The following is a 27,414-nucleotide window of genomic DNA, read 5'->3' on the forward strand; positions in this document are numbered from 1 at the left end:
AAAAACTGTTAGGGAAAAAGGGAGACAAAACAAAAACAAAAGCAGAAGACGAGCCACAAAATTTACGAGCTCTATTTGATTTGCATTTACTCATTTACCTACTGGGCGCCGGCCAAGCTAGGTTTCCTCCACACAACAGTTTCCCAGAGAAGATCTTGCTCTGGCTTTGGAGATGAGGAATGAACATTAAAAGAAGGAACTTGTCACGACAGAATCACCTGGAACGGGAACAAAATTCTGTGTACGCACAAGGCCGGGGGTCTCCCCACCGCAACATGCTGCTGGTGAGAAAGGTGTTAGGGTGTTGGAAACCATTCGACCCAGGCTGGGTCTTGGGCACCTGACTCAGAGCAGCCAAGTGTGGAAAATAATAAAGGAAATGAAATCCCCTTGGGAAGGAGCAGCGGATAAAGCGAGGGAACATGGGCGTTCTCCTGGATGGGCCCCTGGGGCTTCCGAGAAACCACGACTGCAAAGCAAAGCAGAGGGCCTGCCCTGCGTTGTGCAACCTCCTTTCAGAAAGGCTCCCCGGCCTGGGCTCCAGCGGGCCTGTGGCAGGACAGCCCCCCCCCACCCCGCCCCGCTCCCCTGGAGCTGGCTTCTAGAGCCCAAGAGGCAGGGCAGACGTGAACTTGGGGATCCCGGCTGGCTGGCTGGCTGGCTGGCCGGAGGGACAGCCGGCAAGGGTTGAACAAAGCAATCCTGCTTCCTTTAGTCTGAATTAGACAAAAATGCTCCCGTTGCCAGGGATGCCTCCCCGGCCAGCGCCGGCTGTTGGGAAAAGCCCGGCTCCGACAGCAGCTGTAAATCACCAGGCGGCCTCTCTCTGGGAGCCCCACGGCAGCCAACGTGCACAGAGCGCTTTAGCAGGAAGCTTCCAGCACAGCTCAATCTGGGGAGGCAGGCAGGAGATGCCAGGAGGCTTTAAAAGCTGAGCTGAGGTCCCCCGAAAGAGGAAAGCAGGGAGACACTTCTTGGAGGAGGAGGCCCTTGCAAGGGCTGGAACATCTGGGGCTGCATGTGGGTCCCCCCCACCCACCACCATCACCACCCCCACCCCCACCCCCCCGGGAGCTGGGGCTCCAGGCAGTCTCTCCCCCACCCTGCCTCCTGTTCCTGCATTCCGAAATGGGAATTGTGGGGAGGCCCAATCAGGAGACGAGAATGCTGCTTCCTCTCCCCTCCCGGAATACCCCCTCTCCCCACATGCTTCCTTAGACAGGAAACTTTAAATTGCTGGGACGGGCCACCCTAATTGCTACTCTTTTAATAACTCGGTTCACCCTTTGGAGTCTCTGTAAACATCTTGGAAGCCGTGTAGCATGGCCAGGAAGGGAGGCATATGCTCACCTCTCCTATGGGGACTGGATTCTGGGGAATCGGAAGAGGGAGTGGATCAATGCCCCCTCCCCCGTAGCCCTGATCGCTGCAGCCCCCCAGTACTTACATACTTCTGCCCACAGGTGTCCACTTAATTTCCCTGTTCCCCACAATTGGCAGACGGTTTGCTTTCCCTCCTTCTACCCACCAGCACGCATGCTTAGCTGCAGGGCAGCCTGACAATCGACTTTTTCCTTTACACCTTCAACCTAGAAAGGACTTAGAGAAGTCATTTCATTTTGTAAATAAGAATTCTGAGACAGGGACACCTGGGTGGCTCAGTCGGTTAAGCGTCTGCCTTTGGCTCAGGGTGTGATCCTGGGTCCCAGGATCGAGTCCCGCATCGGTCTCCCTGCAGAGAGCCTGCATCTCCCTCTGCCTGTGCCTCTGCCTCTCTCTCTCTGTATCTCTCATGAATAAATAAATAAAATCTTAAAAAAAAAAAAAAAGAATTCTGAGAGAGGAGCACCTGGGTGGCTCAGTCGGTTAAACACCTGCCTTTGGCTCTGGTCATGATCTTGGGGCTGAGCCCCAAGTTGGGCTCTGCGTTTAATGGGGAGCCTGCTCCTCCCTCTTCCTCTGCTCCTCCTTCTTGCTCATTCTCTCTCTCTCCAATAAATAAATAAATAAATAAATAAATAAATAAAATCTTAAAAAAGAGAGAGAGAGAGAGAGAGAGAATTCTGAGAGAACTCAGAAAAGTAGAACGATTTGCCTTGACAATTCAGCAAGGCAGTATCAGAGTAAAAAAACCCAGCGCCAGCATCTCATGGTACCTGCCCAGCCTCCCTCCTGCCCCAGCTGCTGTTGCAGAGACCCCTGGGCCCTCCCGTAGCTGCCATCAGGCTTGGGGTCTGGGGCTCGTAGAGCCAGCTTTCTCTGCAGCATCACGTAAGGTTTGTATCCCTTTCCTAGAATCTCGATTCAGAGTAAACAAGTGGAAAGAATTATTTGAAAACCAATGAAATGAAATGGAATTGGGAAATACTCATAAGTTCCTCTGGACCCATCTGGGTTTTTTAACTTCTGTTCTTTCTGGATGCTTGCTTTATTTTACACTGATTTGGGAGGTCAGACACCTATAGTTTGTCAGAACTTCAGGTATTTGATTCAGAGGTAGGTGAGAGGGTTTGAGAGCTATTTGCTATTTTCTATTTCTTCTGTCATCAGACAGCAAACTGTCAAAATCCCCTTGTCTTGAAGGGGACCGGGCTGGGGCAAGGCAGGCCATCTCAGCAGCAAACTGACCAGTTTGAGGGCATCAAATTCTCCCCAGCCAGGTGATAGGCCCTAAGCAAGAGGGAGAGAAACACTGCTGATGCTCAGACCATACAGGAACAGAGTTTAAAAGGATCTGTACCAGGTGCAGATCTGACCACAGCACCAGGTGGAACTGAGTTTGGAAAAAAGCATCCAAGGACCCAGAGAAAGGATTGTCCATCTGTCCTGGGCATGGGCACTTGTCTGCAGCTGCCTTCAGGAGCTCCTGGGCAAGTCGTTCTTCAGGGAGCTGCTGAAAGCAGTGGCAAGAGCCCAACACAAGAAGGTAACTTGTGTCAGGAGGCCAAAGACTTCTTAAAAATGACGCACAGTTCACAGTGTTTTAATATACAGAAAGTTTCCTGGGAATATCCTAACTCTGAGTTTGGGCACAAGGCATTCCGGGATTTCAACTACAAATGGCTTCTAAGGAAGGAGAACAAAGAATTAGAAAATCTACATTGAGTTGGATGAGCAAAGGGAGCTAAGGCGATCTCCAGTGTCAACCCCAATGGGTGGCAAGGGAACTCCGGGGCCCCATCAGCCAAAGAAAATGAAGATCATTATTTCTTTCTCATAGAGTTAAAGATCGGTCATGGTGATGCTGGGGATGAAGTGGTTGATAGAACAGGGTGGAGAGGGCCGGAGGTCGAGGAGGAGGAGGAGGAGGGCTATGATGGAGGTGGCGTGTGTCTTGGGAGCTGATGACACCAAGACCCATCCTGAATCGACCACAGCAGAGTGAGTTAGCAGGTCTCATTCTGCACCCTCACACCCCACCTGCCTCAGGGTGAGACTTCTAAAATCTGATAGAAATACTGGAGCTCAAAATTGGCTCAGGAACTCTGTTCCATAAAGGATGATCCAGCTGGAAGAATCTGTGGCAGGCATTTATCACGGAGAGATTTTACTGATAAAATAAAGCACAACAAGGTGTGGCCACCCGTCGTGTGACGTTCAGGATCTCTATGTATTTAGGTAATGTTACGAGAACACAGTGACAAAACATAAGCCTCCCTGCAAGTCTCGAACCCTATTTAGGGAGGAGGTTGACACACGTTGTTCTATGAATCTCATCTTGAAAACACTGTGTTCAGGGATGCCCAGAGCTCAGTGGTTGAGCATCTGTCTTTGGCTCAGGTCATGATCCCAGGGTCCTGGGTTCAAGTCCTGCATCAGGGTCCCTGCAGGGAGCCTGCTTCTCCCCCTACACGTCTCTGCCTTTCTCTGTGTCTCTCACGAATAAATAAATAAAAACTTTTAAAAAAAGAAAGAAAAGAAAAGAAAATACGGTATCTACATTTTGAGCATTTATTGGATAGTTGTCACAGAGGGTCATGGATGGATACGTGCTATTTGGGAGGAAAGTCAGGAATGTGAACACGATACTTTCGATTCTTTACCAGGAATCCTGGCATCTAGGTCAATTAGGTTGTGACAATGTAAAATTCCCTCGGCATTTCTTGAATGGCCACATGGTTTTATAGAGGGCATAGGAGGAAAAGAATTATACCACCAAAATGAAATAAAATCTTGCTTTCATCTGTACCTGGGTGAGTCCCTGCACAGAATGGGGAGAGAGTATGGGGAGAGGGGGCCAGTGTAGGAGTCATCCTGCCCAGAGTGTCAGTGCTGACCGACCATCTTACCAACTACAACGATTTAAGCCGGTTGACTAACCTCTCCAAACTGGATTTTCATATTGCAAAAAGGACTATAAAACTTCACTTAAAAAAAAAAAAAAGATGTAAGTTAATTTTCTTCAAATGCCTACCATGGAGCTTGGCAAATAGTAAATATTCAGCAAGTGGTTAATCACTCTATATGGACTTGAGTGAACAAGGTGTATTTTCTAGGTAATTAATGCTAACCCCTTTCAGTTCCCAGAAAAAGATTTTCATGAGAACTTTAATTCCCTTTTCCCCAGTCTCTAAGTGCTATCACTTAAATGACATAACATTTTCTTCACGGTGCAAGATCCTCCTAGAAAATAATAAATGCTTCCTGAGGGGTTTTCTATAAATATACATGTTCTCGGAGTTCTGTACCCTTCCATAGTTTCTTAGCTGCCATATTACATTTTTACAGCCGCACGATGTGTCTTACTTAACAGGAAGAGAGGACGCATGATGCATTCGTGCACAACTGGGCCTGGACTTCCGAACTGTGGCTTCTAGGGCCCGAAGCTCCAGTGGGAGACCGCGTAACTCAGTGCCCGTGACCCTGCCACTCTGCGCCTCACTATCCTTCTATGAAAACTAAGAAATACCTCCAGGAGGCCTTTCTGTGCCTCCTCTCTGGTTTTGTTTCCAGGAGTCACTTTTCTCTCAGAAAGCATTTTAGAGGCCCCTCTGAGGAGTTCTGAGGCAGGATTTCAAGGAGACCAGAGGAGACCCGTGGGTTTGTTTGGTTGGTTGGTTTTGTTTATTTGTTTGTTTTGTGAGCTGTTGTGGTATGTGCAGGTGTAGGGATGTGATGTGGTCTTCGTGGGGAAAAAGCAGATGCTTGTTTGGTTGCCAGAGAGACAGAGATCAGCCCACGTGTTGCAGATTAATATGACCCTTCAATTCATGGACCCCTCAGTGCAAGACCAACACAGAGACTTTTTATCAGCATCTTCTTTCATGGGAAATGCATCGAGGCACTTTCCTCAGACATGACATCAGTCTTAGTGGAGCTCTGAACGAAAAGCAGGGAGGCCAGTTTAAACCGAAGCAAAACCAAAGAAAGGGACACGGAGATGCAGAGAAAGACCAAATGACAGAAAGAGAGAAAGAGCCAGAAGGGAAGAAAAAAAAAGAAAAATGGAAAGGGATTCAGAGCACAAGCTGAAGGAGACCTCGACTATTTTCACATTAGGCATGTCTTTTTTCCCATAATGACAGTTACTTCATATCCTCCCAAAGTTGGCATGTTTCTCTTGGGAAGATAAACCCTCTTTGGCAAGCTCCCCACATGCGAGCTGAAGCAGGAAGCCCGAGTCATCACTGCATTATGCAATCCTGCGTCCGGCCAATAATTGCCTATCTGACATGCTAGCCTCCCACATTCCTGAGATTCATCTAGAACAACCAGAAGATTAGATTAGTGTGTATTTTCAGCTAGCCGCCATCACTCTTAACTGGTGTGTCTCCTTCTGTCAGCTGAATCAGGGATAGGGAGCCTCTGTCAGCTGAGGCACTCCTGTCTGTCAACTGTCCTGTCAATGATGTCTGTCCCTCGGTCAACAAGTTCTTCCTATGGAGAGAAGGGGGGACAGAGCTTCAGAGAAGATCAGCCTTCTCCTCAGCCGCCATTACCAAAGTGACGCAGGGGGAACTCTGTGGCCACCAAGCAGCCAAGAATAATTTAAAAAGTCCAGGTGAGCAGATCATGGTTCCAGCTCGAGAATCTGCAGACAACAGTCCAGAGAACGCAAGTGAAGGCTTAGGAGCATGGAAATGTGGCCCTGGGTCTGCCATCTATTGGCTGTGAGATTAGAGATGTCTCCTCATCTTTCTGAACCTCAGTGTCTTTCTTTATCTGTGAGTTAGAAACACAATAATATACCACACCTTCTTTATCCATTCGTGTGTCGAAGGACATCGTGGTTCCTTCCACAGTTTGGCTATTGTGGGCGTTGCTGCTTTGCACATTGGGGTGCAGGTGTCCCGGTGTTTCACTGCATCTATATCTTTGGGGTAAATCCCCAGTAGTGCAATTGCTCAGCCATCAGAAAGGACAAATGCCCACCATCTGCTTTGATGTGGATGGAACTGGAGGGTATGATGCTGAGTGAAATAAGTCAATCGGAGAAGGACAATTATATGGTTTCACTCATATATGGAATGTAAGAAATAGTGAAAGGGATTATAAAAAAAAAGTTTATAAAAAAAGAAGGGGAACTGAGTGGGAAATGTCAGAGAGACAAACCAGTAGAGGCTCCTAACTCTGGGAAACACACAAAGGTCAAGGAAGGGGAAGTGGATGGGGAGTTGGGGTGATGGGCACCGAGGAGGGCACTTGATGGGATGAGCACTGGGTGTTATACTATATGTTGGCAAATTGAACTTCAATAAAAACAAATGAAAAAAAAAAAAGAAACACAATAATAATCACTTCATCGGGTTGTTGAGATGATTAAATTAGATCATGTGTATAAAGATGGAACATTTTAACGCTACGTAATCTTTAAACTTGGGCGCCAGTGCTGTCCTGGCCTCAACTCAGGCATAGGAGATGTCATCTCTGCCATGTGCCCGTGTCTTTGTATGCCAAGGCTGCTGCTGTGACAAAGTACCACAAACCGGGTGCCCTAAAACCACATACATTGCTTGTCTTATGATTCTGGAGGCCTGAAGCCTGAAATCATGGTGTTGATGGCTTCACACTCTCTCTGAAACCTGTAGGGAACTCTTTCCTTGCCTTCCCTTGCCTTTCTTCTGTTTCTCGGGATTTTGTTGGCATTGGTTGGCTTGTAGGTGTATCACTCCAAACTCCTGTCCTTGTGAAGCTTCCCCCTGGGTGTCTCTGTATCTACACATTAGCATTTTCTCAGGACACCGGTCATATTAGCTCAGGAGTGCCTACTCCAGTGTGGCTTCGTGTCAACTGATGGCATCTACAGCAACGCTACTTCCAAATAAGGTCATATTCTGAGTTACTAGGAGTTAAGCCTTAGACTTAGGAGTTCGGAGTTAGGGTGAGTGAAGGCGTTACTGTGAGTGGTTTCTAGGACTCACTTTTATTGCCTTTCAGCTGAGAGATGAGGCCCAACTCAAAGGCACAGAGAAGGAGGGTAGGCATGATGCGTCTTACGATAAGCAAGTGCTGGTTGAGGGCCCTCTGTGAGCGACACCCTCTGCCCGTGACAACCTGGCAGCCTAAGGTGTGGATGATAGCACCTGCAAGCCCCCACATGAGGGTGGCAGAGGACAGAGGGAGGAGGGCTGATGATGAACTCTCTTGAGCCTCGAGGGGAGGGAATTAGCAAAGATTGTCTCATGTGTGTAATAAATTTGGAAAATTGAATAGACCCAACCTCCCTTTAAAAAATAATTTATGAATTACCCTGCCTGCAGAGTCTCACCTTACTGAGTCCTGCAATTTGCAAATTAACTATTGGCCCAACTCGGTCTATTGAAGGGATAATGAGTATTAAAGAGAACCTGGCCTCTGAAGTTGGCTTATGAATCACGATGATTATGAATGACTCACACACACCCTTTGCATCTTCAAAGGGCTTCCCCCTGACGTGCCTGTGGAGAACTCCATCTCGAGCTTTCTCAAGTGGAGCTTGGCGGGGAGGGCCGTGGGGATGGCAGGACCACCGGGAGAGAGGGGCTGGAGGGATGCGGGGGGGAAGGGGGTGCGGTAGGCAGCTGGGCTGGCTCCATGTGAAGTTTAGTCAGCACAACCTAACGGAAGGAAGGAACCCTTGCCATGTTCTCTTAGCACCGAGATGTGGCTTAGTCTGAGGCCTTTAAAGTGTGTGCTTTTAACCGCCTTGCCGGAGGCCAAGAGGCTGTGCCAGGGTATGGCAGGACTTTGATCGCCCTTCTGCGCTCAGAGCACTCAGGGACACCGAGTTGCTTCCAAAAGTGAGATATTCCGCCGACTAACTAGGTCATTGACAATGAGCTATTGAGGGCCGTGAGAGCTGTGGCAAGCAGGAGAAAACATTGAACAAAATGCCTTTCTCCTTCCTTTAATAAGACCACTGAGGTGGCGGGGGCGGGGGGGGGGTAAGAGGGAGGCGGATCCTCAGCGGCCAAGGGGAGATTGTCCTCAAAAAAAAAAATAAATAAATAAAACCACAAAAAACAGCCCTAACTAGCAAAGGCCAATCAAAATCCACATCAATGGGTATAAGCACAAAAGTGCTGTTTCTCTAGTATCATGGGAATGGTTTGGTAACAAAATAGTAAGAGTGAGTAAGAGTGACTAAGCACTCAAGATGCGTTGGGTTCTTACTAGATGTTTTAGAGCCAGCTCTGGAGGGCTGATAGGCTGACCCTCCATTTGTGCTTGTTTTAGACATGAGGGTCCTGGGGCTTACATGGTGATACAGCCTTTCCAAAGTCACACTCAGTAAAAGTACCAGAGCTGGGGGCTGGACCCGCCCATCTATGACCCCCAAGCCCTTAGCACAAGGGCAGGGGTAGGACTTTGAGTTCTACTACATGTGGATTTGAACTGGGCTTCCCGTAGAGCAAGTTCCCAGCATCCGGTCACTGAAAACTGAGTGAGTCATCTTGCAGGCAGGTGGCATTACTGGGCCGTTTCTAACAGGGTGGTTTAGGAGGGACAGGGCCTACGTGCTTCCTGGAGCACCCTTTGTGCCCCTAAATATTCGGGGCCAAGAAGCTCTTGACACCTTTCACAAAGGCTTTCTGGATCCTGGACGCTGCCCTGATGTGAATCAGCAACTTCCAATTACGATTGCTGAATTTGGAGCTCAAATTTATATAATGATGATCATTAATGGGCTTTGCACTCCCACAGCGTTTTCCATCTTCAAAGTGCTCTGTGAACATTAACTAATTAATCTGGGCTACAAATTGTGCCAAGGCCCAGAGGGCTTGCACTGCTCAGATCTGGGATGGTCTCCGTTGATGGCAGTGATTATAGAAAGCACTGAGCTCTCTTTGACCCGGTGCCCAGCGGTGGAGCATGTCCCCACAGTGCCATCAGATCCACCGCAGACACTGTCCAGTCCTGCTCCTACGGGCTCGGTCTGGTCTGCACTTGGGGCTACAAAGAAGAGGAAGCCAGAGGCCTTACAGCAGCAGGTGGCATGCTGGGAGCCAGCGAAGGCAGTGCTTACAATAAACACTAGGGCTTCATGCAGATTTATTCCTTCAAATGGGTCACATTCAAACATCCATTTCACAAATGAAGAAACAGGCTCTGGAGGGGTAAGGTGACCAATTCAAGGGCAGCCCTGCTATGGGGCAGAGACTGATTTTCTAAATCTACAGCAATGCATTTTGCCTAGTAAAATAGCAAATTATTTATGTAACCCACAACTTGACAAACAAGTGAGGAGTGAAAAGTAGAAAGGATTGATGCTGGAGAAATTCAGGAGAAAGAGATGAAATTTATTTTCTGTAGATGAGGAAGATTTGCTTGGAGATCAAATTTGCCTACGTAGGGTTCGGAACACCTGGGTGGCTCAGTGGTTGAGCGTCTGCCTTTGGCTCAGGGTGTGATCCCCGAGTCCCAGGATCGAGTCCTGCATCAGGCTCCCTGCATGGAGCCCGCTTCTCCCTCTGCCTGTGTCTCTGCCTCTCTCTGTGTGTCTTTCATGAATAAATAAATGAAATATTAAAAAAAAAAAAAGAATTTGCCTAGGGTCTTGCTTACTTATTTGTTTTGACAAATTTATTAAGATTTTCTCAGGAATGGATGTTGGATTGTGTCAAACAGTTCTTCTGCATCTCTTGACGTATGATGTTTTTTAGTCTGTTAATAAGTGAGTGCTCCAAAGTCCGCATGTTGAAATCTTAATGCCCAATGTGGTGGTGTTGGGTGAGGCCTTTCGAGATGATCAGGTCGTGAGGGTGGGCCCCCCTCCATGGGATTAGTGCTCTTCTAGAAGTGCTTGCTTCTTCTCTCTGCTTTCCACAATGTGAGGATACAAGCAGGAAAGGTGAAGATATGATGTTGAGGATACATCATTGAGGATACAAGATCTGGAAGCCAGGAAGAGGGCTCTCAAGAGACACAGGACCTGCTGGGACCTTGACCTTAGACATCCCAAACTTCAGAACTGTGTGAAATAAAGATTTGTTGCTTAAGCCAACCAGTCAGTCGTGTTTTTGTTATAGCCACCAAAACTCACTAAGATGGTGAGTTACATTGATTTTCAAATGTGAAACCCACCCAGAATTCCTGGTATTATGCCAAATGTGCTATATTCCATTAGATAAAATTTTGTTAAGAATTTTGCACCAGTGGGATCCCTGGGTGGCGCAGCGGTTTGGCGCCTGCCTTTGGCCCGGGGCGCGATCCTGGAGACCCGGGATCGAATCCCACGTCGGGCTCCCGGTGCATGGAGCCTGCTTCTCCCTCTGCCTGTGTCTCTGCCTCTCTCTCTCTCTCTCTCTCTCTCTGTGTGTGACTATCATGAATAAATAAATAAAATCTTTAAAAAAAAAAAAAAAAGAATTTTGCACCAGTACTAGGGCATCTGGGTGGTCCAGTCAGTTAAGCATCATGATCTTGGAGTCTTGGGATCAAACCCTGCTGAGAAGGAAGTCTGCTTCTTCCTCTCCCTCTGCTCCCTGGCTCCTCACCCCCTGTTCACACACAAGCACTCGCACTCTCTCTCTCAAATGAATAAATAAAATATATTTTTAAAAGAATGATTTTGCACCAATGTTTATATGGTCTTAGTCTTCCCTTGCAAGACCTTTGCCTGATTTTGATATCAGGGTAATGTCAGCCTCTTAGAAGGAGTTGGAAATTATTCTTTTTTTTCCCCCAATTTTCTTGAATCCTTTTTGGTTGAATTATTATTAATTTTTTCTGTAAAAGTTGCTAAAATTCACTCAGGAAACTATATGGAACTGGAGGGAATTTTGTGGGACTGCTATTCACTATAAATAAATTTCTCTAATAATGGAGCTATTTGAGTTTTCCATTTTTTCTTAACACTCTTGGTAATTTATAGGGTTTTTTGGAAATTGTTCATTTCATCCAACTTGTTAAATTTATTTCAATAAGGTTTTTCATACTATTCTCTTTTTATCCTTTAAATACAGGTGGCATGCTTTAACCTTTAATGTCATTGACAAATGAGGCTGTTTTTTAGAGAAAAAAGTAATGAGAAACTTCTTGGTTTGGACAAATACTCTGAATAACATATTGGAGATTACTGTGATTTTTTTTTCAGTATCTGTCTCTTTCAGTAAGCTCATCACTCCCCTAGGAAAAAGTTTTTAAAAATCAATCAAACTTATAAGATCCATGCTGGACTAAATTCAATGAAATGTCTGCCACTTCTCATCTGTTTTGTAATTAATTAATTTATTTATTAATTTATAAGGTTGCATTCATTTGAGAGAGAGAGCAAAAGTACGAGTGGGGCAAGGGGCAGAGGGAGAAGCCTGCTCTCCCAGAAGCAGGGAGCCCAATGTAGAGCTTGATCCCGGAACTCCAGAATCATGACTTGAGCTGAAGGCGGATGCTTAACCATCTGAGCCACCCAGGTGCCCTCGCTTTTTAAATTTCAGTGTCTCTTTTGTTCCTTTGTTTGATTTTGAAGTCTGAATCTCCAGAGAATTTAAAAACTACTTATAGTAAAATATATTCTTTCTCTACACAAAAATGTAAAAAAGATACCTTTAGAGACAATTTTAAAATGTACTGATGAGAGGGGCACCCAGGTGGCTCAGTCCGTTGAGTGTCTGACTCTTGGTTTAGGCTCAAGTCATGAGCTCAAGTCAGGGTCATGAAATCCAGCCCCATGTCCGGCTCCACCCTGATTGTCTCCCTCTGTCCCTCCCCCTACTCTAGCACACACACATTTGTTTTCTCTCCCTCTCTAAAATAAAAAAATATATATAAATAAATGAATAAATGGATGAATGAATAAATAAATAAAATGTACCAATGGGAAAAATTAAAAACAAAGAGAAGAACTAAACCTTTTTCATATACTCAACTCATTGATCCTAATGGAGTTTCTTCCCAGAATCTAATTTGCTCAAACCATCTGATGCAGGAGTTGGAAATTGAATAAGGAACATGTATATCAAGTGTTTGCTTGAAGGAACTGGTCAATATTCATACTCATTACTTTGATCACATCTGCAAAACCTTGAGTTTTGTATTTGCGTCATATCAGCTTTTGTACATTTGCCAATTTGAAGCAGCCCACTGTTCCTAGCAAGTGGAGATGAGGAATGGAGCACCCTTCATCTCTGTGACAGATTGCTTGGTTAGAATTAAACAGAAACGAGCTAGAAGACAGGGTCAAGTTTGAAATCAGTGCTCTGAAATGCATTCAGTTATCATCTGTACTTCCTCCTCAACCTCAAAATCAGTGACTCGTTAGAGCTGGCTTATATCATCCGGAGGAGCCAATTGTTAAATCTTCGGAAGTTTGCTAGCTGATGGTTAAACATAGTACTTTTTAAATGTGAAATTATGTGAATTTACAATCAAATGATATTAAAAGCTAGGGTAATAATACTCAAAACTCATCACTTGCTACTTTACTACACATTATCTATGCTTTTGAGGTTGTTTACCTCTATTTTAACTCTATGTTGGAGATGCTATGTAACGTCTAGCTACTGAGACTCTCCTTCCAAATCAGCCTTCAGTGATGTCACATTGGTTGATGGAAATGAGCCCTGGGTGTCAACTTACACCATGGAATTTGGCAAGTACAGTAATACAAGTTTTCATTTGTTGATTATTTAGACTTAAGCAGATTATGGAGAAAACGTTAATGCAGATGAAACTTAAATAAGTGTGATGCCTGTAGCTGAAACACAGCGAATAAACATGGTGTGCGTTATAAGTAAACATTCTTCCAGCATTTGAAAGCGATTATCCAATTCAGCAAAGAAGTTGCTCACATCATCGACAAATGAGTGAAGTTCAGACATACTTCTTCGTTGTTTCTCTTTGATTTACTTGCTAAGATAAAGCATAAACTCACATTCATGTTGGAACTGTACTCGTCTGTCCATTGAAACCATATTTTGTCTATGGATACAAGAGTTTGGCAAAAGCCAACGAAAGCATTTCGTGAGAAGCAATTGCCTATATGGAATTTATATATTTCATATATATTTTTATATTTTATTATGATTTATAAATTGTGTACTCATTATACTTGATATCAGCAAACTTAGACTTTTTTTTTTTTTTTTTTTTTTTTTCAGAGACCCAGGTGTTAAACATTCATCAGCTTACCAGGTCCAAATTTCCAATTTTTGCGGGCCAGTCTCTGTTCACAGATCTCGCCTTTTCCACATTCTCTGGTGATTTAGAGTTTTGGTGACCTTTCAGAGAAGGGAAGATTGCAAGATAAAATGAGCTGAAGTGTTTTCCTGGCAAATATTTTCTGGACTAATGCAGTTACACTGAATTATTGACTGACAAGAACTAGGGAGGCTGACCAGACCAGGTAATTCCACATAGAAGACAAGAAACCTGAATGGTGGAGCTCATTCACCCACAAATTATTGACCTTCTAATTATTGCTATGCCCTGAGCACAGCTAGAGGAAACTACCGGATTTTTGCATTCTGAGATCACAATCTGAGATTAGTTGTTTCAAAACTAGTGACCAGCATGTCTAAAACAGCGGAACGTTGGCAAGTTTTGTAATTATTAAAGATCACAGTGATTCTTGATTTATACTCATTTCATAACATTTTATTTGCACCAAGGCAGCAAAGTCATTTCTTTAAAAATTTCAAATGTGAAAAGATGTGTGTTCCTATGGATTTCAGCTGTCATTTAAAAATGTAAAACCCTGTGCCCATACATGCAGAGTGAAGCGGGGAGCTCCCAGTAACTTCAGCAAGGAGCAAGCAGGTTATGCCCCTACTGAGGCAGAGAATTCTTAAGAAGTCAAAAGAATGGGGAGAGAAAAATAGAACCTTGGGCAATTGTCTAAAATCAGAGCCTTACTTGGGAAAGTCCCTTGGCTAGTCACTCTTACTTGGTCTTACAACCATTTCTGGATGTAACCTTTAATGTCTTATAAAATTTATTTATTTATTTTTTAATTTTATTTGAGATAGACAGAGAGAGAGCATGAGGGGGTGAGGGGCAGAGGAAGAAGCAGACTCCCCACTGAGCAGGGAGCCCAAAAGGGGCTGGATCCCAGGACCCTGGGAGCCCAAAGCAGATGCTTAACCCACTGAGCCACCAGGTGCCTCCCCTTATAAAATTTAATGTAGGCTTTTCCTAGTATTAAAATCCATATGCTGAAATGGGAGGGGACCTAGCAAAATAGGGTTTGGATGACTTTTGGTTTGGTCAATGATTGTTTTTTATATAGTTTTCTCATATACTTTTTGGAAGTTTGAGACCTAGTTTAACATCTTCCAGTGGTCATTCTACCTCTTACTACATATATGATCTGGGGAGTGATTTACCCAGAGTCATAGTCTTCTCAATATTAAAAGAGAAATGAAAAAAAAAATACCCCTCGGGATGCTGTAAAGATGTCTGGCCACAGGCTCATCATCAAGCAGATTCTTAGAAGAATTTCCTGCCTTACTTTTTTTCCTTCCTCTTTGCCTCCTGGCCTTCTTATTCAGGCTCCTTCCTTAATTTCTTTCCTCTTTCCTTCCCAAATTCTTTGGAATATAAATTATTATGACTGTAGTAATCACTGCAAGCTTTTTCAGGTCAAGTTTCATTGTGTTCCCATTAGCAATACGTGCCTGAACTGTTAACTGACCTCTGGGAAGAAAGTCTCCTCGCTCAGCAGGAAGCCAGGGCCAGAGAGGGAGGGAGGGCTGCCTCCTGGAACTCCGCCCTCCTCTGGGATGAGGTGCAGGGAGAGCAGGAAAGCCAGAGGCAGCCACAGAGCCACGGAGGAGGTGACAGCGGCCAGCATAAACACAGTCCCGAAGAGTTCAGCAAGCAGAACTGAGAACATCTCCGTGCCCCACCTGTACGAGGCCCAAAGCACAAGACATGAATCAGATCTGCTCCCTGTCCCCAAGGAGTTCACCAGCTGGAGAAGAGAGACACACAAATAATTCTAACACCCAGGGGTTTGGGAAAACATAAAAATCTGAGCCATCTCACTGGCTCAGGTATGGAGACCATGAATTTAGGAATAAAGAGTACTCAGCTATCCAGATGGGACGTCAGGCCCCAAATGATTGTGTGACCCCAGATCCGGCACATTGAACCAAGCGTATCAAGCCAAGTAAGTGATCACAGTGGCATCGGTAATAATACTCACACCGCACTCACATAGTGCTGATGGTGCAGCAAGAACTAATCCAGGAGTTTTAGACCCAGCATCACCAAGCCTCACGGCAAATTCCCAAGCTCGCCATGATTTCTACTTAGATGAGGAAATGGTTGGGAGAGGAAAAGTGAACTGTCGCATCATTTATACACCTCATTAGGGGCAAAACTGGAAATCAGCATGGAGCGTGCCTGCCTCCAGAGCCACTGTCCTCTCTGCTAGGCAACTTGGAATTCTTGTTTGTGTTCCTGTCCATGCAGATTAGGAGACTGTGGAGGATACCTGAATACTGTAGAGAGACAAGGGGAAACATTGAGCATCAGGGCACCTTGGTGGCTCAGCAGTTGAGCATCTTCCTTGGGCTCAGGGTGTGATCCCAAGGTCCTGGGATCGAGTCCCTCATCGGGCTCCCTGCAGGGAGCCTGCTTCTCCCTCTTCCTGTGTCTCTGCCTCTCTCTCTCTGTGTCTCCCATGAATAAATAAATAAAATCTTTTTTTAAAAAAAGAAAAAAGACAAAAGTTGAGCATCAGAAACCCAAGCTGATGTTGGCATTTGTTTTTCCAGGTTAAATGTGGAAATCTAGCATTTAGCACTGGATGCCAAGCCCAGAGAATATTCCCCAGGCAGGTTGACTCTGTGTTCGGGGTGCATAAAAGCTGGATTCGTTAAGTCCTGCCTATTTCCCCACTATCCCCTTGCCACCCCCAAGAGATTAGTATTGTCCAAATTGTCCAAATTCCTTGCTGGAAAAGAGGTGTGGGGAGTGATGCTGAGTCTTCGAGAAATGTGCACCTTCTTCCTGGGAAAGTCATAGGGGCTGCGGGGCTGCAAGTCGATTGTTAATATCCGAAGCCTTCCCAAAGCTTGAGCTGAGAGCACACCATGTACATATTTTTAGCCTTTAATGTTTGCAGATGAGCAGGGCTCTGAAATAGAAAGGCTGACCCATTTTAGTGACATTTTCTCAAAGATCTCACAACATTGTGTTTGCCTTTCTCTCAGCGCAGATAGAGTCCGAGTATTCCCGAATTAAAGGAAACTTCCCTTTGGGGAGATCAGCAGAGAGGCAGTCGGGGCTTGGCTTCATCATATGTCATCCATATGGTCATGAGGTCCACTTGATGAGCCTCATTCACCCCTCAAGTATCCAGATCCATGGAAGGTTGATTATTTGTGTGCTTTGATTCCTCCAGAGCACACATTCACCCCAGGAGAGACGAGAGTGCAGGACGGTAGACGAAGCCACAGAGAAACCTGAGGTGAGCCAAGAGGATTTCTCATGTAGCATTAGTATTTATAGACAAGGGCGAGGATTCAGGGGTGTCATCGTCCCAAGCGCACAGGCCCAGAGGAGGAAGGACAGACACTTGACAAGATCTGAATGTCCAGAGGTCCTGCACGTACACACTACCCAGTTTAATTTTACGTTCCTTCAGTTTTTTTTCTTTTTCCTGCAATGCAAAAATAGAGTGCAAATATGTGAGTATTCCTCTGTATCTCCAGGGGAGTTTTGAAGGGTAAAACTTAATCTGCCCTGAAAGAAAACAAAAACAACAGCAAGAAAACAAACCAAAGCAAACCAAAGCAAACAAAAAAACCCCACAAAAAACAAATACCCCAAACTTGAGTTTGCTCATTCGGGTTGCACCTCTGTTCAAGGCTCTGTGGGTTTGCTCACCTGCAGGTGCCATGACCCCAAGAGCCAGCCAGGCAGCAGGATGGGATGGGTGGAGTCCTCTTCTCTGCTGTGTGGACCAGGGAACTCCCCCAAGCTCCCTTGTGTGTGGGGGGGGGGGGCACAATGATGGGGATTAATCTTGCCTGCCCTGAGGTCCTCACCGAGAGATCTAAGAGACACCCCCACGCCCCCACACAGGGATCTATCTGCCCGCTCTCCCAGCTTCAATTTGAATTCTCCAGTCCCTCAGTGGGATTAGCTGCTTGATTGTCAGCCCTCGGCAGGGTGGCAGTGGCAACACTGATTTTTCTCAGGTTCCCAGTGACTTTGTCCTCCAGGCCATCCAGGCCCTTATTCTCAGCCGCACCAGACTCCAAAGGCACGATGACTCTCTAACCTCACACGGCCCCGACTAGAAAGTTTATTTTCTCATCCAGGGACCAGCGTCTGAAATCCTCCCCTGTCACTGATCCATTTTTGCTTCCCTCCACTCAGTGTCTCTGTCACGTTTTCAAACTCATCAGAAGCACAGTGAATGCCAAACTGGTGCGGAAAACACTCCAGGGTGCTCTGGAGCGTCCTGACTGGTGTAGGGCAGCGTGTTCTGTTCGAGCTCCTGAGCCGGTGACACATGGTTTCTTGTCCGGATGACAAGTGAGGATTCATATTCCCATGTTAGAGCCAGAGGTGCAGTCTCGGCCAGGTTAGGGTGCTCTCCCAAGGCGGTGGCCCCAAGGAGGGGTGGAGCTGGGATTGTGAAGCGGGTTCTCCCTTTAGTTTATTTTTTCCAGTTCATCCAGAGAAGGTTGACATGTGGGGACAGCAGCAGGCCCTCCGGGGGACTGAGCTCACTTCCATCCTGCAGTAGAAGGCAGCGCAACTAGCCCCGTGGCAATGTGAGCCAGGAGTCCCCGTGGAAGGGGCTGAGTCCCCGAGGAAGCCCAAAGACCCGGGCTGGACAACAGATGGAGACGTGGGAAGTGTATGGAGGAGATCATTTTCTGGCTCAGAAAATAACATAAAATGAAATGGAGCTGTTGTAAACCACGATGTCAGGAGCTACTGTGGTTCGGGGACCACGCTTGGGCTCACTCTGTTTCCCACGATCACAGCGCTCCCGTGGACACCGGGTAACTGCAGACCACGCGGCCAGTGCCAGAGCCAGGGGAAACCCGGGAACATCACATTTGCTGTACTAGTGACTTAGGGGACCCCGACAAGCCCTCAGAAAAAGGCAGGTGATGTCAACCACTGTCCTTAGAGGGATTCGCCGGTCTGACAGCCTCGAGATTTGGAGGCACATCAGCTTCCCCCCAACACTGGGAGAGATGGCGAGGGCGGAATGCTCTGGGCTGCAAGTGAGTCTCCAAAAGGGCTTCGGTGTTAAGATAACACACCTGGGTCCAAGTCTTGGAGCTCTGCTCCTGGCTCTGCATGCTTGGGCCAGGCGATTGACCCTTCTGTGCCTCAGCGGCCCGGATCAGAGCTTCGAGCAACTAGAAGGGGCTTTTGGAATCATCTGACCCAACTTTCTTATTTTAGGTGGGCTGGGAGCTTAGCTGAGGCCCAGGGCTGCCCGGCTGCATGAACGCTGTGCCAGAGGCCAGGCTTGTGCTTCACACAGGCACAGCTTTGCTACTGCACCATGCTCACACCCACAACCACACCCACACACCCACACACACACTGCAGTGCTTCCATTCATTCTTCTGGGTAAACTGAACAAATTGGATCCAATCCTTTATAATGGCAACCTGAGCTGTGATGGTCTGAAGTCTGTTTGGGGGCTTCCTCGATGTAGCAGGACATCTGGATGTGCCCCATATTTTCTTTCTTTCTTTCTTTCTTTCTTTCTTTCTTTCTTTCTTTTTTTTTTTTTTTTGTATATAGTCAAACCATTATGCAACTGAAAGTGCTTTGGGTCATAAGTACCAGAAAAAGGACACTTAGAGAGGCTGAAAAATTAAAGGAACAGGTAGGATCACTATGGAGGGGAACAGGAATCCGAAGAAAGGGATAAAAGTCTTATCTGCCAAGGGCATGAACTGTTGGGCTTTAGGGAACTGAGACAGGATGCTGTGAATGTCACCCTGCAGGGACTGTCCCCAGGAGAAAGAATATGAGGGCTTCATGGGGTCAGTCTACACCCGCATCCACGGGCACTGGCTCAGCAGCAAGGGCAAGGCTGTAGCTCAGACCAGGCCCCTGGAGGCTCTGAGGCAAGCAGCACACCTCCCCAGCTCGTCCCAGGTCCTCACTGTCAGTACTGGTGCTGGCCTGGGGCTGGGGAAGCCCTTCTGGGACCGTTCACTGTTTCCACATCCGTCATACGTATGGGCCGGATGCTGAGATCCTCAGGTTCCAGGAGGTGAGGAAAGCTGAAAAGCAAGAAACACCCCCATGTGCGTGCCAAAGCAATGATCCGGTGAGAAGCCGAGAAGACCAGAACATGAATTTGTCTGCTACCCTGGAGAGCAGAGCAGAAACTTAGGAAGGGAAGGAGGTCAGGAGGGCAGAAGGAACCTGAAGAGCCACCCAAGTTAGAAACCCCTTCAATGGGCAGCCTGGGTGGCTCAGCAGTTTAGCGCCACCTTCAGCCCAGGGTGTGATCCTGGAGACCCGGGATCGAGTCCCGCTTCGGGCTCCCTGCATGGAGCCTGCTTCTCCCTCCGCCTGTGTCTCTGCCTCTCTCTCTCTCTCTCTCTGTCTCTCATGGATAAAAAAATCTTTAAAAAAAGAAACCCCTTAAAGGTTTGAGTCCTCTTTAGAAATGGCACTGCTAAGTGTAACTGAGCTTCCTCTTGCACACCTGCAGCGATGGTAATATCGCACCTTAAAAATATCTCCTGTTACTGCTACTCAGATGTTGACGTGGCAAGTGACTCTTAATCTAGCCTAAACTTGTCTTCCCTTCCCATTCATTCATCCTCATCTTCTCTTAGGTCACCTAGGAGATTTAATCCTTCTTCCAGAAGATTCTCTCCCCGTTTTACTACTGATAAAGAGAAGGATGTTTGCGGCCAGGGTTTTCCTTGTGCATAGTCTACTAAGTGTTTGTAGCTCTCATTTTTTCACCATTACTTGAAAGAGTAAATGTTCTTAGGTAAAATAACTCCAGATCATTCAACGACTCACAGGCACATATCTCATCTCTCATTCTTTCTATCAACTTTGAGGTTACCAAAATATTTTAAAGTAAACAATTCCAAGGAAAGTTGCAAAATGATATGTAACACAGAAGAAAAAGAAGATTGAAGCCCTAATAAAGCATAATAAGCAAGACTCCAACCACACACTCCTTTATTCCATAGTCCTAGCATAAAAGAAGTATCACCAGCCTAATAAAGATATTTTGCAACCAGTGCCACAACCACATTCTCAGCTTTGCTTATTTTATTAGATGTCACTTATTGAAGACAAGAAAGCGAATTTCTTCCTGAGCAAAAATTAGATCTAATAGCGCACGATTCTAATTTCTCCTGCCACCCATCCTCCTCTCCCCCCAAAAAAGATATTTTTAAACCTGGAAAAAAGTGCCAAAGACAAAGAAACAGATTTTTTTCTTAATCTAAAAACATTTCTGTTTTGCAGAAACCATGATTATTCCCCAATTTAAATGAATATAATAGTCCTTAATACATTATAAATCATTCCTTTTGGTGCTAATAACAGTCTTCATAATACAAAATAGGTCTGAATAAGATTATCTTAAAATTGAGAGGTTGCTAACTTATTAAAGAAAAACAATCTTTTATTTGATTGTTTATTCTATTTTTATGCACTTCAACTTCCGCTGAGTAATACTGAATAAACTAACCATTCAGAAATAATTTTCCTGGAACACTGACAAATGTATTCTTTTTACATTTAACCCAAAACTCACATTTCCAGTTTCGTGCTTTGCTGTGTGCTTTCTCCGATTTCTGCTTCCTTCTGAATTCTCTGAGGGTCTTGAGCTCCCCTCTTCCCATCCATCCCCAACTTGGCCATTTCAGGAGGGAGCATTCTGACCTGAAGCACTCAAAAGCACATTCTGAAATCTCAGATATATTTCATGATTAATAACTTCTCTCTGGGCATTTTTTTTAGTACCTGAAAGTCATGAGGAGTAAGGGTAAGAATGACTTCTTTTAAGACTTTTCAGAGTGCCTGTCCCATAAGACATTGTTTAATAAATACTCATTTAAAAGAGCCATGCAGGGACGTCTGGGTGGCTCATTGGTTGAGTGTCTACCTTCAGCTCAGGCGTGATCCCAGGGTCCTGGGATCGAGTCCTGCATCGGGCTCCCTGCATGGAGCCTGCTTCTCCCTCTACCTGTGTCTCTGCCTCTATCTCTGTGTCTCTCATGAATAAATAAATAAAATATTAAAAAATAAAATAAAAGAGCCACGCAACAGAGAGTGGAAGCGTTGTGACATCATCCCACAGAACTGAGCATCCATCAGGTAGTACTTCTGCTCTTTTCAAGGGATATCTTATACCCACTATAGCTGTTTCTTGAGGCCCATCTAAGGAAAAAACCAAGTCTATTTTGATATCTTGCTGAAGAACGTTCTTGTATAGACCAACAAAAGCTCTGGTTAAACGTTAGCTAGGACATCAGTTATAGAAGTTCCAAGAAACCCAACACAAAATAATTTATTGGTAGATAAATGTTTTTGAAAGATTTATTTACTTATTTGAGAGAGAGTGGGAACTAACACGGGCAGGGGGAGGGTAGAGGGGAGGAAGAGAGAATGAATCTCAAGAAGACTCCCCAAAGAGCACAGAGGTCCATGTAGGCTCAATTTTAGGACCCTGAGATCATGACCTGAGCCAAAATCAAGAGTCTGATGCTCAACCAACTGAGCCACTCAGGCACCCTTATTGCTAGATTAATTTTGTTGCTTTTACGTACAATGTGAATTTCAAAGTAGGTTTTATTTGGGACTGTTTTATCGATCAGTGTTCCAAAAATTGAATATATTTTGGAATTTCTTGATTTTAAAAATCTTTTTTTATAAAAAAAAAAGCAAAGAAGATTACGTTGCTGTCTGCTGATAAGCTCTTTGATGTGATATTTTATAGTTCAAGCTAATGACCCTGTATTTCTGTAGTAAAACAGTCACTGACTTAAAAAAAAAAAAAGGTAAGAATGATTTCTTTGATTTGTAAATTAGTAACTGTCACTCCAGGGAGGCAGAGCCTGACAGATTTACACATATGGAGAGTGTTCATTATCCCAAGGATGACAGGACAAGAGATCTTCTGGTGATCTGTGGGTAATAGATTTCTAAAATAATACCACAAAGAATACATCATGATGAAATAATGCACTGTACCCATGAATGAAAACAGATGTTATATATAACATTTTTTCAAACGCACATGCAAAAATTTTTACACTGGTCTTGCAGACGTCCCACAGCTGTTACCAAAGGGTTAATGCAAATAGCAAGAGATTGTCTTCTTTGGTGGAATACAAATAACATAAACCACATGACTTTTCTCATATTGAAATTCTCGTTACTTGAATAGCATTGTCTATTTTCAGGTTACTATTCGTGTTGCGACTATTTCAAGTTATGCCCCAAGCATGTTAAGGGGAAGAAGCGACAACAACATAAAGTCAACAACACTAAATAAAAGTCCTTGGATTATGTGGTAAGGAATATACATACATATATGTCCGGGTGTTTCTCATATGAGAAACCCATCTTCAACATCTGCTCAGCATTTAATGTCAGATATCGTTCATAAACTATGAGATATTCTGTTGCCTTAAAACCTCCAGTCTCCAAATTCCATTTTCCTGGGACAGAAATGTCAGTTTGTAATTATCAGTTTCCTACGCCCCTTATAGAATGAAGATATGAAAGCCAGAAGGTGGGGAAGCAGTTGAGGGAGCCTTGCCTAGCAACTCATGGAGGCCTACCCGGAAGACCACCGGAGAGCACATGGCATGGGCTCACAGGCAATCTCTTAGAGGAGAAGCATTATTGGGCCTCAAAGTCAAGGTGTTCCCTTGAAAATGAAGCCATTCCAAAGGGGTCTTCATGCTTTCTTTGGAGAGCTCATGTTTCGCCGCAATCTGTCCTCTGTCACCTTCTCAGTGTTATCTCCCTTCCTCCTCCCGATCCCATAATCTGCACTCTGGCCACACTCAGTTGCTTGCAGATCCCAAGTTTACTTCTGCATCTGCTTTTTGTTCAGCTAGGAATGCTCCTTCCATTCCCCTGAGCCAATACCTACTTATTCTTCAGAGTTTCATATAGGTTTCACACCTTGGAGAAAGATCTTCCTGGCCCTTAAACAGAGTTCATGACCCTCCTCTTTGCTTCTACAGCAAGAATTAGAATAAACAAGGGTGGAAAGACTCAAAGCGAGTTTCCAGGCCCTGTTTTTATTGACTGCCAACCTACTAGCTTGGTTATGAAGACTGGACTGTTTGGTTTACATGTGCAGGGCAGGATTGGACTATATCCCTGTCCTACTACCAAAAAAGTACTTTCTCTGAAAGACCAGAGTTGTATGCCTTCTTCCTCAGTAATACCAAACAGATGATAAAATCTAAGCCACAGAAGTGAAAGAACCAGTAACAAGTTTATTTAGCCGCTCATGGGGTCACCAAAAATGCAGGTATAATCTGAGAACTTCCCTTCGACCGGAGCTAGACAATTTTTGTTGGCCTTGGTTGTCCTTATGGAGCTGTAGGCTGTGAATGGTTTATCTGCTTAGTCCATACCCAAACTCTTCTCCATGCTCTATTAACAGATTTTTTAGCTATATATCTGAGGTGACAGATCATTGAGAACAAATATTGCTGCCCCATTACAATCCAGTTAAGATAAACAAACATTGACTTAGCGCAATTGACACAGAGGTGAGCAAGACTCTGCCATGTTGTGGTAACTTAGTGCTTTTCAAAGTGTGTTCCCTAGACCAGCACAAGGGACATCACTTGTTAGAAATTCGGGTTCTCAGGCCTCATCCCAGAACTACGAGATCAGAATCGGCATTCTAACAGGACCTTCAGATGATTCTTATGCCCCATGAAGAGAAGGGAATGGGAGGAGTCATGAAGTTCATGAAACAGCAAATGTATGGTGGGCCAGGACAGTTCTCTTTGAACCTGTGTCTTCATCAATACTGGTCTTATCCTGCTTTCTCCATATTTACCTCGTAGTTTATTCCGACTATTGATACCAATTGTCTCTACCTCAACCTTGACCTCTTCACTGACACCTGACTAATCTGGAGAAGGTAGGTGGGTGAGACATCTTAGCAACTGAACATTTTCCCAGTAATTGACCTCTAGAAAGGTAATAAGGTGAGCACAACGATGGCAGACCAATCTTCAAGAATGCTGATACAATCAGTTTGTTGGATGGATAAATAGATACTGTTATAACATAGGCTGGTTGGCAGATACCATTCTAGCTAGCATTAAAAAGTACATGGTAGACATCTTCCTTTTCTATGGAAATCGAGCTCCTCTGAGTTCCTCTGGGCTGTTTTTCTTCTGTATGCTCACTCATTCTCTCTCTCCCCTTCCATCCCTCCCCCTCCCTTCCTCCCTCTTCCTACCTCCCCCATCATCTGTGACCTGATCATTACCTTAAAACGTACAATGCATCAGTCCACCTTATACTGAGACTTTTGCCTCATGAAATGAGGCATTTCCCTTGCTAGGTGGCTTGGCCAAGTCTGCCATTTTGCAAACAAACCCTCTTTCCTCCATTTTTCTGATCTCAAGTTCAGTTTCTTCAACTTGAAATGTTTTACAAGTAAATAAAGATCTATTTTTTCAAAGCTCTTTCCAGTTTGGTGAGAAACCGTTGTAGTCCTCAGTGTGACTTTTTTCACTTAGGCAGGGTGGCAAGCACCATTGATTTTGTTTTATTGAACACTTGCTGTTGGAATGAAGGACGATAGGATTAAGTAACTTGTTTCCTGTGGTCAGCACCAGGGATTTTTGGAGGTATAATGGATCAAATAGGAGAATGGAAATGATGCAAGGCTGGACACACCCACAAGGTGGTGACAGGTTCTCGAGATAGCTGTGGCAGACATACAAAGAAAGTCCAGATGGCACCCAGGACGGCATCATTCCTGTGGGCTGGTGGTTAGAGAAGACGTCCCACAGGAAGGGATTGGAAATAATAAGCCTTTAATGACTTATTATGAGTTTATTTATAACCTGGCTGTGCTGTGGCAAAAATAGCGGTCAGATAAATCAATTTTTTATGGAAAATGTAACTAAAACAGATGATTCCTTTCCTGGAGATTGAATTTCTTCCAATAAAGACAGTGATTTTCATGTTGGAGCGTGGGGAGTCTTTCTAGATTAATGAATAAAATGTTAAGAGCAGGAAAGAACCTACTCCTGGCAAAATAGTTGGATGTAAACAGTTCATGTAACCTAAAAATTATATCCAGAGTTTTCTTCTACAAAACACAGGATCTTTTGCACTTAACTTACCCACCCCTGCAGGTCATGTTCATCCTCTGTGCTTTCCAAGAGTGGAATCTTGCCTCTTCCCCTCCTCCGTTCTCTCTCATGAATAATTTCCTCCTTGCAAGAAAACCATGCCAAAAAGCCTTCATTATTTCCATGACACTGCTTCTTCGTGTTCTATTGTAGTTTTCATTTTACCCTGGGGACTGCAACACCCAATTCCTGAACTGCTTTGTGTTTTTTAGTGTGAGTTAACACATGCTCTTCTAGAAGAAGGGAAAGCTTTGCTTCCAAATCAACAAACTAACATCAGCTGGCTCAGAAAGCCTCACAAACTCCAGATGGATTTTACCTGGGATCTGATTATGCTCCAAGACACTGGGCTTTACGCATTGGTTACAGACAAATACATTTAGGCAAAAATACAGGGGATCAATAGTTCAAGATTTGGACTCTGCTTTCAGACAGATACTGGTTCAAATCCTGGATCCATCAATTTCTAACTATAGGAATTTGATAAAGTATCTAATAATTTTAAATCATAGGACCATTCATCTGCATACGCAAATAAGGATAGAACCCACTTAAAGTGTTGTTGTGGGGATTAAATGATGATTTTTCTACAAAATAGTTGGCATTAATTGGGATTTAGAAAACATTCAATAAATGTGTGATGTTAATATCAGAGGAAGATGGCTGGATGATTAGAGATCCAATTCACCAGTTTTTACATCACACAGATTTGATTCTCAGCTTTGTGGCCTTTAATAAGTAGCTCTGAATCTCAGCTTTTTAACTTACAGAAAATGATCATAAAGAAGATGTGGTTTATGTATACAATGGAATATTACTCAGCAATTAGAAATGACAAATACCCACCATTTGCTTCAATGTGGATGGAACTGGAATGTATTATGCTGAGTGAAATAAGTCAATCAGAGAAGGACAAACATTATATGGTCTCATTCATTTGGGGAATATAAATGATAGTGAAAGGGAATAGAAGGGAAGGGAGAAGAAATGGGTAGGAAATATCAGAAAGGGAGACAGAACATGAAGACTCCTAACTCTGGGAAATGAACTATGGGTGTTGGAAGGGGGGGAGGGCGAGGGGTGGGGGTGACTGGGTGACAGGCACTGAAGGGGGCACTTGACGGGATGAGCACTGGGTGTTATTCTGTATGTTGGCAAGTTGAACACCAATAAAAAATAAATTTATTATTAAAAGAAAAAGAACTATGTGACTTTTTATGCTTGAGAGAAGCACCTATTGGTTTTACTACATAGGCTTTAAATCATGATCTCATTATGTTTTGTGATATGAGTCATCCAGCAGAGGATATGAGATGTTCTCAAAAATATATCCAAAATAAGAAAATAAAGTTAATAATTGTGGGTCATGGGCTGAAGTAAAATTTGGAGGAGAAAACAGTAAAAGTTATAGAATTACTCAATATAGAAATGCATAGTCTCTTGTCTTGTGATTAGATTTAGACCAAAATTTGACATTAGACTTCCTGGTGGCCAAAGACAAAAGAGAAGGATGATCAACTCGAGAATCTAAAGTATCTCTAAGGTAAAAATAGAGCAAATTTACAGAAGAAATTACAATTATTTGTTAGTTTGTTTTTTCCTAAATTCCAGGGTAGCTGCTTTTTTCCCTCCGTGCTTTGTTTGTTTTATTTTGCTTTCCTTTGAGTCTCATTGCTGGGTCAGCACAATGTTA

General features: G+C 44.5%; 1 long non-coding RNA gene across 1 annotated transcript; it reads right to left on the reverse strand.

Annotated features, from left to right (window-relative positions):
• Positions 1–9,647: 9,647 nt before the first annotated feature.
• LOC140601722 (uncharacterized) lies at positions 9,648–25,808 on the reverse strand. Its single transcript, XR_012004761.1, has 4 exons — positions 25,713–25,808; positions 15,050–15,263; positions 13,549–13,637; positions 9,648–10,390 (listed from the first exon to the last, which is right to left on the reverse strand). It is a non-coding gene; the product is annotated as an uncharacterized lncRNA (long non-coding RNA).
• Between the last annotated feature and the right edge of the window lie 1,606 nt (positions 25,809–27,414).

Source organism: Canis lupus, chromosome 12 (genome assembly GCF_048164855.1).
Source record: "Canis lupus baileyi chromosome 12, mCanLup2.hap1, whole genome shotgun sequence".
Lineage (NCBI taxonomy): Eukaryota > Metazoa > Chordata > Mammalia > Carnivora > Canidae > Canis > Canis lupus.